The sequence below is a fragment of the Pinus tabuliformis genome, chromosome X (assembly GCF_031772625.1).
Source record: "Pinus tabuliformis cultivar Carrire ecotype Pingquan chromosome X, CPIR1, whole genome shotgun sequence".
Lineage (NCBI taxonomy): Eukaryota > Viridiplantae > Streptophyta > Pinopsida > Pinales > Pinaceae > Pinus > Pinus tabuliformis.
Genome location: NC_142308.1, coordinates 130,659,193 through 130,667,106, shown reverse-complemented (window position 1 = coordinate 130,667,106; position 7,914 = coordinate 130,659,193). Strand labels below are relative to the sequence as shown.

At 43.1% G+C, this 7,914-nt stretch overlaps 1 pseudogene; it reads left to right on the top strand.

Moving 5' to 3' along the window:
* Window positions 1-279: 279 nt before the first annotated feature.
* On the top strand, window positions 280-1,302 carry LOC149138781 (cyclin-dependent kinase F-4 pseudogene; annotated as a pseudogene).
* Window positions 1,303-7,914: the final 6,612 nt, after the last annotated feature.

The window sequence follows — 7,914 nt, the reverse complement described above, 5'->3', positions numbered from 1 at the left end:
CCAAACTCATTACTTATACAAAACAGTTTTAAGAGATATTCCAAACTCATTACTTATACAGGTTATTTAGCATACTTATTTGATTTAACTTTATTTATTTAAAAATTAACTTTAAGATAGAAAAATATATAAATAAAAACTAAGTTTATATTTTTAAGATAGAGAAATATATTGTGGAAGCCGACCCGAAATTTGGTGCAGAAATCTTTCTTATTTGTATGAATTCGTAAGAGTAGTTCGGCACAGGCTCAATGTTGTTATTTTAAAATTTCAGAGCCAATGGATCGTTATGTCATTCTCGGAGAGATTTTGGGCACAGGAACTAATGGAACCGTTCGGAAGGCGACGGAGATAATGACGGGCAATATTTTTGCCATCAAGAAACTCAAGAGAAGTTTTAGTGCGTATGAGGAATGCTTGAATATTGCAGAGGTGAGATGCATGCGAGAATTGGTTCACCCCAATATAGTAAGCCTGCATGAAGTGATAATGGAGAGTAACACATTATATTTGGTGCTCGAGTGTATGGATTGTGATTTGACTGAGCTCATGAGACTCAGAGGCCATCCATTCTCAGAGCAAGAAGTGCGCAATTTATTCTTCCAGCTTTTCAAGGGGCTTGCATACATGCACGAGCAAGGATATTGTCACCGAGATCTGAAGCCAAATAACCTATTAGTTTGTGGAGACACCATTAAAATTGCAGATTTTGGGTTGGCTAAAAACCTGCTACTTCAATCAGGGCAGCCACTCCGATCATATGTTGTGACACGTCCCTATCGAGCGCCGGAACTGCTTCTTGGATCCACTGATTATGACTTCGCCATTGACATCTGGACAATGGGTGTTATCATGGCGCAACATTTGGCTGGCTGCAATCTCTTTGGTGGCTCAAGGGAGGTAAATCAGATTTATAAAATTTGCTCTGTGATTGGATGTCCCAATAGCCAAACATGGCTTCATGGGTTAGCTCTCGCTGCATCTTTGAATTATAATTTTCCAAAAGAGTTTAGGTTTGTTGATGCTACTGAACGGTTGTCCTCTCTCATACCGAGTGTAAGTGCTGAGGCCATAGACCTAATAAAATTAATGTTATCGTGGGATCCTAACAGCAGACCCACGGCAAGAAAAGCACTCCAGCACCCATTCTTCATTCCCTGTCACATTACCAACAACAACCCAGTTCCCCCACCTGTTCTGCAATCTGCTTATCAGAGCCCCATCGAAAAGCATTCAGAAGTTCAGGAGAAAAACGCTCGTCCCAATAATAATGGAGAATATATCCCTTTTAACAGATCATAAAATCTATGCAACAATCCTCTTTCCCCGTTGTGAGTTCCTGCAAGAACTCCCCGTTGCGAGTTACAACAGAAATTGCTGTTCATCAGACCCGTTGAGCTTCAGTTCTGCTGCTCTGCATGCGCTATTTGGCGACAGATCGCTTATAAAAGTTCATGTCGTGCTGCCCATCTCGCAACACCCAATGTGAGACCGTTCCCATCATGCGTATCACGTATCAGCCATTGTGAGACCGTTCCGAGGAATTGGACCGAAGTAGTTTGGAGATTCAGATGACAACGCAAGTTACTCAATATTCAATAGGAAATAACCATAATTTCCTTCTGAATTGAGAAATATGTAAACTAAACGGACCTTAGATTTTACAGTACATTCCTTTAATAAACATAGATAATTTTTAAATTATATGTGATAATTTTTAAATTTACCAGCATAGATTTATTTTAAACACTGATTTAAAGTAAATTTAGAGAAATCAAATTTCTTCATGTAAAAACTAAAAAAAATATTTAAAATATAAAATATAAAATATATAAAAAAAATAAAAGTTTCAATACATATATATATTTTTAAAATTCGATAGGCTTGGAGTGAATGGGCCGCCATGGAAGATCAGGGTTCTTTTGAACAGATTTCCCGAGCGGACCTGGGTGGCCATGGCTGAGCTTGAGGAGCAGCAGGCTGTGGGCCTGATGTCGAAGGAGACTTTAGTTTTTGTTTTTTTCTTTTGGCATGCATGGAGTCCAGGGCAGGCCCAACGTGAGTGGCTCTGTGGAAAGGAATCGTTGGACATTGATCCCTCGCCTAAAGACCTCCTCGTCTGTTGGGGAATTGAAGAGTCTGAGGAGAACCTTCAATGTTTCTTTCCGAAGCAGTCAGGGAAGGCAGCAAGTTTGGAACAGGCAGCGGAAAAAGGAGCAAAGGAAGATGCCATTGATCGGAGGTCTGGGGGAATATAATGTGGAAAGGAATGTTTCCACGCTTTGCTCGGCCCTCAACTAAAGAAGAGATGGGAAAGGATTTGAACATTTCAGGGAAAGAGGGACAAATCCAAAGCCGTCTTTCAGCATCGGAGTGTGGGGTTTCTAGGATGGCCGAGGTGCTAAATGAAGGCAAATACCTCCAGCCTGAAAGGAGTCCTGATTCATTGGAGGTAGCAGAGGGAGAAGGCAAGATGGAGGAAGTGAGAGGAAAGAGGAAGAAATCCAAAATCTTCAAGAAAAAGGAGGAGAGACCCAACTGTGTTTTTGGCGTCGATATCCACATAGACCGGGCGTTGGAAGCCTCTGAAACTCTCCTAGTGGGCAGAGTTCGTGGAAGGAAGTTCTCGGTGGCCTTCATATAGCAATGGGCTCTGGCTGAATGGAAAGAAGCTCCGGGACAACCTGAAGAGATTAAGATGCTTGACAGAGGTTGGTTCCGTATAAGGTTTGGACAGAAGGAGCATGCCGAATGGGTGTTGGCAAAGCAATGGAGCCTAGGAAAGAGACCTATCTTATTCAGGAAATGGTCGCCTCTTTTTGATGCCCAGAAAGAAAAAACAGAGGAGTTTCCACTTTGGGTTAAACTAATGGGTCTTCCTATTCATCTCTGGACAGACTCAGCCTTCTCCTCAATCGGTAGTACGCTGGGTAAGTTTCTTGATTCAGATAAATCTTATTTACATACTCATGACTGGAGCGCTGCCCGCCTTTTGGTAAGTTTAAATCCCAAGGAAGGTCTGGCAGATGCTATGCTTCTGAAGTATCAAGGCTTAGAGTTTATCCACACTCTGGACTACGAAAATCTTCCTTTCAGATACCATCGATGTCTAGTTTACGGACATCTGGCTCGGGAATGCCCTCTTGGCCATCGCCGTCGTCGAAGGCAGAGGAAAAATGAGATTAATTTAAAGGAAAAAGGGAACAAAGAGATAATCTCTCAGAAGGAAGAGCTTCAGCCCATGGAGGCTGAAGATTTGGTTAGCGTTCAGGAGCTTGGTCTGGAGCACATGGGGGGAAATGAAAATGTGCAGCCTGAGGTGACATCTAGTGCATGTGTATCATCTCAGATCTCTACAGTCGGCCTCTCAGTAAGCCCGGTATTGGATAAATCGTACCAGGCTTGTCCCATAATCCCTCAGTCCTCCTCCCCTTACTTGTCAAGAGCGATGCATGTGTCTTGTTGTGGCGAGGTGGGTCTGTTGTGCCAACTCTCAAATGATATGCCAGACCTAGGGATGGGACCAGGCCCATCCAATAGTGTTATTATGGCGGCTTCTTCTGCGCCTACTCTCGTCTCTATGCATCTGGGAGATGGAGGCCTTGAACCTCATTACAATCTAAGACCCTTAGCCACCAGGAAAGGGAAAGCTCCGGTAGTTGGAGGTTTGGCAACGGATGAGGTGTCCACAGGTTTGAGGAAGCTAAGAGGGAGGAAATCAGATATGTCAAAGGCAAAGTTGAAAGCAATTATTGATATTGCTGGAGGGAAGCAGTTGTCCCTGCCAGGGGTGCTTAGAGCAAAGCAAACACCCTCTGAGATTTTTAGATGATCATTTTATCCTATAACTGCAGGGGTTTGGCTAGTCTTCCTAAAAACCTAGCTCTGAAGGATCTGGTCAGGTCCAACAAGCCTGATATTCTTTTTCTTCAAGAAACTCTGGGAAAGGAGATGAAATTATAGGCTGTCTTCAAATGCTTCTCCCGGGTTGGAGGTTTCATGCAATGGATGCAAATGGTCACTCAGGAGGTGTGGTTTTGGGGTTTAATGTGAAGGTGGCGCGTGAAATATCCTCCTGGGGGACAGAAAACGTTCTGGCGGTGGAACTTTACTCCATCGAACTCTGTATTCCCTTCCTCTTTCTCAATATCTATGGTCCTATTTCGGAGCGGGAGAAATTATGGAACTCTTTCTTCGCTAAGTCTTTTTTGGCGCATCCAAATCTTATCATTGGTGGAGACTTAAACTTTTCTCTGGGCCTTACTGAATCTTGGGGGGCCAATGCCAGAGCTGATCCCCTATCTACTTTCTTCCATCAGAAATTGGCCTCGTCACCCTGGTGGATGTTGCCCCTTCAAAATTGCGTCCTACTTGGAGGAATCGCAGAATAGGAGATGACTGGATCGGGAAGAAATTAGATCGTTTTTTGATAAGTGATATGCCTTTTAAATTTAACTCCTCTTGGCTTTTGGATGCATCATATTCTAGTCTCTTTCACAATACTTGGAGGAAAGCTGCTGACAATGAAAATGAGAATCGCAGTCAGCTTTTTATGGAAAACTTATCAAGGATGAAGGCTGCCTCCAAACTCTGGGCCTCTCAAAAGAAGCAGAAGGAAGAAGAATCAATGCAAGCTGTTAATTCCGAACTTGCCCTCCTTGAAGACCCAGAAAGCTTTGGCTATGGTACAGGCGAGTCTCGAAAGAGAATTCAGGAGCTGGAGATGGAAAGAAGGAGAATTCTTCAGATCAGGGAGCAAAGCTGGCGCCTTAAAAGCAGAGCGATCTGGTTACAGGCAGGGGATGAAAACTCTAAGTTTTTTCAGAATTATGCCAAAGGGAGGAAGAACTCAAACACAATCTGGGAAATGAAGAAAGCAAATGGTGAATTAGCACTTTCCTTCGAAGAACTCGCTAATGAGGGGGTTAATTATTTCAAACACCTCTTTAAAGCTCCAGGTGAAGCATCAATTGCAGAAGTTATAAGGGTTGCCCAGATTCTCCCACGTTTTGTTGAGGAGGAAGACAATGACTCTCTTATGGCACCTATTTCTAAAGCGGAGGTTGAAAGCATCCTTAAATCAATGCAAAAGGATAAAAGCCTCGGTCCGGATGGCTGGACCGTGGAATTCTTTCAGCAATTCTTTGATTTCATTGGAGATGAGTTAGTGGATGTAGTGGAAGAATCCAGGAGTTCAGGTTCTATCTTTCAACCCTTTAATGCTACATTCTTAACTCTCATTCCCAAATCAGATTTTCCTGGTTCCTTTGGCGATTTCAGGCCTATTTCTTTGTGTACATGTGTTTACAAAATTATTGCCAAAATCATTGCTGTCAGGCTAAAACCGTTCCTTTCTAAAAATGTTTCTCCGGAGCAGTTTGGTTTTTTAGATGGCAGGCAAATCCATGAAGTTGTGGGAGTTGCTCAAGAAACGCTTCACAGTCTTAAAGTTGGAAAGAAAAAAGGAGTTGTGGTGAAAATACATATATCGAAGGCCTATGACAGAATTTGCTGGCTATACCTTAGACTTTTGTTAACTCATTTGGGCTTCAGATTTGAATCTGTTAGATGGATTATGAGCTGTGTTTCATCTTCATCCATAGCAGTCTTGATTAACGGAGTAGCCTCCAGCTTCTTTAGTCCTGAACATGGCCTGCGCCAAGGCTGTCCACTCTCTCCCCTTTTGTTTTTGCTGGCAGTAGATGGCATAAGTCGTTTGATCCAAGAAGCTAAAAGACAAGGAGCTCTGAAAGGAATCGAAGCTGCTGCAAATTTCTGGGTCACTCACCTCCTCTTCATGGATGATATAATCCTCTTCAGCAATGGCAGTCTTGAGGACTGTAGGACTCTCAAGAGGATCTTGGACCTCTTTCTAAAAGCTACTGGCCTATGCATAAATGGGAGAAAATCTACTCTTACTTGCTCAGGTATGACAAGAGAGGAGGAGCGTAGAGTGGCGATGGTTTTGAATTTTGAAATTAAATCATTGGAGGATTCATTCAAATATCTGGGGTTCTATCTGAAACCAGATAATTATAGGATAAAATATTGGCAGTGGATCCTTACCAAATTGGAATTGAAGCTAAAACATTGGAGCCACAAGTGGCTCTCTCGGGCAGGTAGGCTTGTGTTAATCAAATCAGTTCTGATGGCAATCCCAGTCTACTGGGCTAGTCTGTCATGGGTGCCCAAAGGAATCCTAAACTCTATTGAGAAATTATGCAACGGTTTTCTGTGGGAGGGGTCTAAATCGGAGAAAGTTACCCTGTGGATCGCTTGGGACAAAATAGCTCGCCCTAAAGAGTGGGGAGGATGGGGCATAAAAAACCTTGCTTGCTTCTTCCAATCACTTGCAGCAAAGTTGGCTTGGAGGATCATTACTACGGAAAATTTGTGGACTGTTGTGATTAAAAGGAAATATATAGATCCATTGACAACGCTATATTGGATTAGACTGCCGCAAAAGTCATCCAAAAACTCCTCGGTGGTATGGAAAGCAGTGGTTGCATCTGTTAACATCATAGAGAAAGTTTTGGAACACAGGTCCGATTGGGGCAAGATCCTTGGATAGGTTGTTCAGAGGGATTTACCCGATCTCAAGGATTGGTCATAGATTTAAAAGACAAGGGTCTTTTCACTCTAAATTAGGTAGTTGATCCTTGGGCTTCTTCTATTTGGAATCAAGGGTGGCTTCAAGGAAGAGGCTTAAATTTGGTAGATGACAGGTTGGAGGAATGGGGCAGGTATATTAGGGACCTTCTCAACTCCTCAGTTAGGCTTTCAGATTCTCCGGATGAGCTAAAATGGGTTTTTTCACAGAATGGTGTTTATTCTCCAAAAGAAGGTTATAAATGGATGATGTCTCAAAAAGGTTGGGAGAACCCGGATTTTTGGGCTAAATCGTTATGAAGTTAAAAGGACCAGCTAAATCCAAATTGTTCTTCTGGTGTGTCCTACTCCAGAAAGTGCCTACTTGGGATTTCCTTCAATAAAGAGGTAGGATTGGTCCTGGCAGATGTCCTCTGTGTAAAGGCAGTGCTGAAACTACTCAGCATCTTTTTCTCCTCTGCCCTTTTAACTCTAGGCTTTGGCCCGAAATGCTAAGCATGATAAAGGTCCCTTACAAATGGGAAGGGCAGGCGCTTTCAGAGGCCTGGCAGAGATGGTGGAATGATTCCTCAAACGATAGAGAAAGAACCATTCCTTTACTCATCACATGGCGGACCTGGCTAGCTAGAAATCAAGCTATTTTCATGGATTCGGTCTTCCCTATTGGAAGACTTGCAGCAGAAGGAGCAGCCATTTATGAAAGCATACCTATTCCTCAGGCTCCGTCTCCTTCCAGAGCTGTGTGTCAAGAACTCATTAGCTATTCTATGCCATGGGCTTACTTCGATGGGGCCTCGGACAATAATGGTCGATGTGGAGCTGGCTTGATCATCTACTTTTCGAAGGAGAAGGAAGTTAAAGCATCAATAGGCCTGGGGCAGGGCTCAAATAACTTTGCCGAATTAAAAGCCCTTCATCTTCTTCTCAGCTGGCTTATTTCTAGAAATGTGAGTGAAGCTCAGATCTTCGGGGACTCCATGAATGTCGTGAAGTGGTTTAACGGGGCTCAGCGTTGCAGCAATCTTACTCTGTTTTCTCTGTTCAGAGAAGTTTCTCGCGTTAGGAGTCGCTTCACGGAGGTCTCTCTTAGTCACATCTACAAAGAAAGGAATTTTGATGCGGATCGTCTCTCCAAAGTAGGAGTTGAGCTGGAGATGGGGACGTGGTCGGTCTCGGAGGTTGAAAACGGGGTGGTTCGATCTATCGAACAACCCGGTTTTGTGTAATTTATCAATCCAGTTCTGTAGCCATTGTAAATGCTTCACCTTGTTTCTTCTATTTCCTTATGTTTTTCTTTCCTCTATT